At 36.4% G+C, this 5,480-nt stretch overlaps 1 long non-coding RNA gene across 1 annotated transcript in view; it reads left to right on the plus strand.

Moving 5' to 3' along the window:
- Positions 1-5,085, plus strand: part of LOC117797238 — a 29,326-nt gene extending 24,241 nt beyond the window's left edge. The window contains exon 3 of the long non-coding RNA XR_004622171.1: positions 4,974-5,085. This is a non-coding gene — a long non-coding RNA (uncharacterized LOC117797238). The remainder of the gene's footprint in view (positions 1-4,973) is intronic.
- Positions 5,086-5,480: the final 395 nt, after the last annotated feature.

Consider the following 5,480-nt stretch of genomic DNA (forward strand, 5'->3'; position numbering starts at 1 on the left):
AAAAAAATTAGAAAATATAAAAAGTAATGTCATTTGCAATAATGCTAGAAACTTCAAGGTACTGAGAATATATTTGACAATGGATATGTAAGACCTTAAAAAAGTCAATTATAAAACTTTATTAAAGTAAATAAAGTAGAATTAAGTAAATGGAGATATTTAACAAGTTTATGGATGAGAAGACTCAATATCAATGTTATTTCTACACAAATTAATCTATGAAGTCAATTTATTCTAATAAAAGTTCCAACAAATTGTTTTATCTTGAAACTTGACAAGTTGAAACCAAAATTCATATGGAATAATAAAGTGCCTAGAAGAGCCAAAATAATTCAAAGAATTGGAGGAAGGATACCCTATTGGTTAGTAAGGTTTAATGTGACGTGACAGCAATTAAAACAGTACAATATTGGCACAAAGGTAGGCAAAGAGACCACATATACATGTGGAACATTGGCATACAACAGAGATAGCAGCATAAATCAATAAGGAAAGTATAGATCTTTTTATAAATGCTACTAGGACAATTGACTATATGGGAAAAGAATTGGATATTTATTTTGCACCACACACAGAATTAAATACTAAAGGGATTAAAGAAAATTAACCATTTTGAGTAGATATTTGCTATACATGACCCCACGCTGAACTCATTAACTGCTACTGAAAAATGTGCCTGAATTTCTTTATTTTCTGTCTGGATGAAGAGCATCATTATGTACCCAGTAATTCAAGTAATTATTATTATTAATAATTCCGTTATTTTATATGGATTAAATTAAGGGGTAAGTCAATAAGGTAAATAAACACAACTCCATAAAAAAGGGCAAATGCTATAAAAAAAAATCATGGAAGAAGAAACCCTAATAATTAATAAATGAAAGATATTCAACTTCAGCTGTGTTAAGGTAAATCCAAATTAAAACAATGAGGCAGTACTTCATGCCAATCAGATCGGCAAATTTTTACCAGTCTGGTAGTCCTGAGCATTTGCAAGAATGGGGTGGGAGAGGAGCTGTCCTATGATGGAAGCAATTTGGTAAGACTTGATGAAATGAAAGTTAGTGATTCCACTTTTATATAGCACTCTAGAGAGACTGTCACACACTTATAGTTTAATTGTTGCCTTATTGTAATAGCAAAAATCTGTAACATCTGAAACTTCCTTGAGAGTTGGATAAGTGTGTGCCAGTCCATTTGGCTGCTGTCACAAACTACCACAGACTGCGTAGCTTATAAACAACAGAAAATTTCCCACAGTGCTGGCAGCTGAAAGTTCAAGATCAAGGTGTCAGCATGTTTACCTTCTGCTGAAAGCCCTCTTCTTGGTTCATAGCCAGCACCATCGTCCTGTGTCCTCACATGCAGGATGGGGCTGGGGAATCTCTCTGGAGCCTCTTTTCTAAGGCACTAATCCATTCATGAGAGCTCCACCCTCATGACCTAAGCCCCTCTGGGAAGGTCCCACCTACTGCCATCTACTTGGGCATTAAGATTTCAAACTATGAATTTTGAAGGGATACAAACATTCAGACCATAACAATGCATTATTATATATTCCCACATTTAATTAATTACTGATATATTTAGCCCTTATTTTGTATTTTCCCCATGTTGTNGGGTTATATATACATTGTTTTAGCCCTTATTTTGTATTTTCCCCATGTTGTCTGTTCTCCCTTTTCTCCTCTTTTTGGTATTTATGAATTAAATATTTCAAATTAATTTCCCCCCTCTATTAGCTCAATAGTTGAGCTCAAAAGCTCAACTNTAAATATTTTAAAATTAATTTCCCCCCTCTATTAGCTCAATAGTTGAGCTCAAAAGCTCAACTTTTAATAGTTGCCCTTGATATTACAACACATATCCTTGCTTGACTAAATAGACCTACTATAAGTTAGTATTTTTACCACTTCCCAATCAATACAAGCTCTGTATAACACTTTATCTTATTTCATCCCCCCTTGCCTTTTGTGCTATTTGCTGTTTATTTCACTTATACATATATTTTAAACCTGCATTATCATTATTATATAATTTTTAAAAGATTTCTTTATTTATTTGAGGGGGGAAGGGGCAGAAGGAGAGGAAGAGAGAGAATCCGAAGCAGACTCCCCGCTAAGCACAGAGCCGGATGTGGGGCTCAGTCCCACGACTCTGAGATCAAGACCTGAGCTGAAATCAAGAGTCAGACGCTTAACCAACTGAGCCACCAAGGCACCCAGTCATTATTGTTTTAGAAAGTTAATAATCATTTTAATTTGACCACACATTTACTTTTTCTTCTCCATTCTCTTACCTTCCCCATTCGATCCTGTATTTCTGTGCTTCCCTGTGAAATCATGGTACTTTTGCCTGAATAACTTAAATATTTATTTAAGTGTGTGTCTTTTGGCAATAAGTTCTTTGAGTTTTTATGTGCCTGGACATATCTTTAGTTTTCTTTCATATTTGGAGGATATTTTGCTAGGTATGTAATGGTAAATGGTGTGTTATCTTCTTCCTGCAATTCAGTGTTATCACTGCATTTTCTTTGTTTTTTTGTTGTTGTTGTTGTTGACAAGTCAACTAATTGTTTCTTCTTCAAGTGTAATGTGTCTTTCTTCTCTGGCTGCTTTTAAGATGTTCTCTTTGACTTTAGCTTTAAGCAGTTTTACATGCATTTAAGTGTGGTTTTCTGGATATTTCTCCTGCCTGTGTTTTAAAAGTTTCTTTAATCCCGGGCTTGAGATGGCTTTTGTTAGTTTTTGAAAATTCTCATTGAGCATCTGCATCATTCTTTCTTACCTCTTCTCTGAAACTTTGGTTGTACAGATATTAGCCATTTGCCATATCCTACATATCTCTTGTGCTCTTTTTGAATTTTTAAAAGATTTTATTTTAGAGAGAGAGCATGCACATGTGCCTGAGAGCAGAGGGGCAGAGTGGGAGGGAGAGGGAGAGAGAACTTCAGTCAGACTCCATGCTCAGCACTGAGCCCGATGTGGAGCTCGATCTCACAACCCCGAGATCATGACCTGAGCCAAAACCAAGAGTTGGATGCTTAACCGACTGAGACACCTAGGAGCCCTGTCTTTTTGCATTTTTAATTTTTTCTCCATGTTCTAGTCTGATGTTATCCTAGTCCAGATAGGAGTTAGTTTAAGTTTTTTTTACTTAATGGTACAAAGAGTGAAGGAAAGTCATTGATTGAATTAGGGAGAAAGATGTTTCAAGGATGAATTTCAGTCTTTGCGGAGCTGGTCTATTTCTGTTTTTCTTTACTACAAAGGCATAGCATTTGGGGGTTCTGAACTGGAAGCCTGGGGTATTTATCAGATCATCGCTTCCTTACTGCGCCTTGAACTTCAATTTTTATCTCTCCAGCACCAAAGACAGTTGACACTTGGCTCTTAGATTTAGCTTTTGCTTTCTGTTTGGCTTCCTGGCTTCTCACCTTTTGTGATTTAGGAATTAGTAAATTGCTGAAAGGGAAAAGAGGCCAAGAATTTCTAGTTAGTTTCTCTGTGATTCCCTTTTCTCCTAGATCCTGCTTCTAACTCCTGACTGTCCTAAATTTTAATTTTTATCTTTCTGTCCCTATAAGATTGACAAAATCTCTGAGCCACTATTTTCCACTTGACTTAGTCCTGAGTCATTCAGGAGTTGGTAAATGCCTTGAAAGAACAGGTGATAGGAGGTGTCACGGTCATTCCAATGCATCTACCTTCTTGCAAGGATTAGCCCTCAAATTCTGGAAGCCTTTGTTGCTCTCCAATGCTTTAGAAAATGACTTTGTTTTTGTAACTTATTGAGATTTTCTTGTTATTCCTGGTATGAGGGTTGGTCATATAGGTTAGTCTGCTAGCTCCTCCAGCAGAAGTCCTTAATCTCCTTTTTATTTTTTATTCTTCTTTTCTGTTGCTGATGAGTTACATCTGATTTAAGATTACACTTTCATTCATTACAATAGGTAACCTCTGATTGATCCATTACTATTAATTTATACACTAGCAGAGTAAAATACCTCAAAACGAGTAATGATGTTGAAATTTTGCATGGTCAGAGAACTATGCCAGATTCCTGTGGTTAGAGATTTAAGTCACACTAGAATCATTTGTATTACTCCTTTCCTCTGAGAAAAAGATAAAACTATCTGTGGGAAACATATTCATAGATTTTATAATGTCTTTAGACTCAGCAATGAGGAAAATTAACGTGAAAGCTTTCCTTCATTGATTTCATTAGCGTTTTTGGTCTGAGAATTATTTTAAAAAATGCCCTTTCATTGCTCTACTGGTGAATAGTCTTTCTTTGTGGCCTGAATTTACTGAATCAAGAAGAATTTATCTAGGCATCAGACTTTAATTATACTAAATACTCTCTACCCATTAACTCTGTAATTTCACCGGTGTGAATTTTACAAAAATTAAGAGGCAGGGTGCCTAGGTGGCTTAGTCGGTTGACTGTCTGACTCTTGATTTTGGCTCAGCTCATGATCTCGGGGTTGTAAGATTGAGCCCCACATCCAGCTCCATGCTGGGTGTGGAGCCTGCATGGCATTCTCTCTCTCCCCGTGCTCTCTCTCTCTTAAAAAACAAAGAGGCAATGTAAGTTAGTGGGAAAGAACATGGACTAGGAGTTCAGATACCCACTTTCTAGTCTTGCTCTGCTATTGATTGTGTGATTTGGGTCATACAGATTTCTCTTATCTATAAAATAAAGCAGTCAGATTTGTCAGTGGTTGTGTCAGATTTTATGTTGCAGAGATGGCTGTACCAATCAGTATATCCTATCTCACATGTTCTTACAATGTTACTGACACTGTTTGCTGAGAGTGGGGTCTGTGTTGTTCTTCTCCCCACCTTCTGCCTTAATCTGGGCAGGAACTTGTAACTACTCCAACCAATAAGGTGTGGTAGAAGTGATGTTACGTTACTTTTGAGGCTAAATCATTAAAAAAATACACTTCCACTTGATTCTTTCTCTCTTAGGACACTTGCTCTTGGACCTCAACAACTCTGCTATGAGGAAGACCAAATTAGTCATTTCAGAGAGACAAGATGGAAAGACCCAAATGGAGAGAAACTAGTTTTCCCATTTCAGCTTCATCCGGTGTCCTGCCTTCAGAGGTAACTGGTATCCAATTCCTGGGTCCTCCAGTAGATTTGGCTTACTTCTTGTTGGCTTTCCTTACTGTAATTACTTAGTTCCTAATTTTCTCTGGTCTCCTGGGTCATTGGCCATTCATCCTTCTGCTTTCCAGATTCCTAAATTTTGTCTTTATCTCTCATTGGCTGTTGTCTGTTCTCCGGTATTCTTTAGCCTTGGGGCTTCATGTCTTTTTCTTTCTTTTATTTTGTTTAGTATATATATAAAATTTTATATAAAATATATAAAATTTTCCCTGTAATATAAAATTACACCTCTGTTTTCTTCTTTGCCTTTGCATAATCTTTGTGAGTTCTGATTATAACAAATACTAGAACATCCCGTAGGGT

Source organism: Ailuropoda melanoleuca, chromosome 20 (genome assembly GCF_002007445.2).
Source record: "Ailuropoda melanoleuca isolate Jingjing chromosome 20, ASM200744v2, whole genome shotgun sequence".
Lineage (NCBI taxonomy): Eukaryota > Metazoa > Chordata > Mammalia > Carnivora > Ursidae > Ailuropoda > Ailuropoda melanoleuca.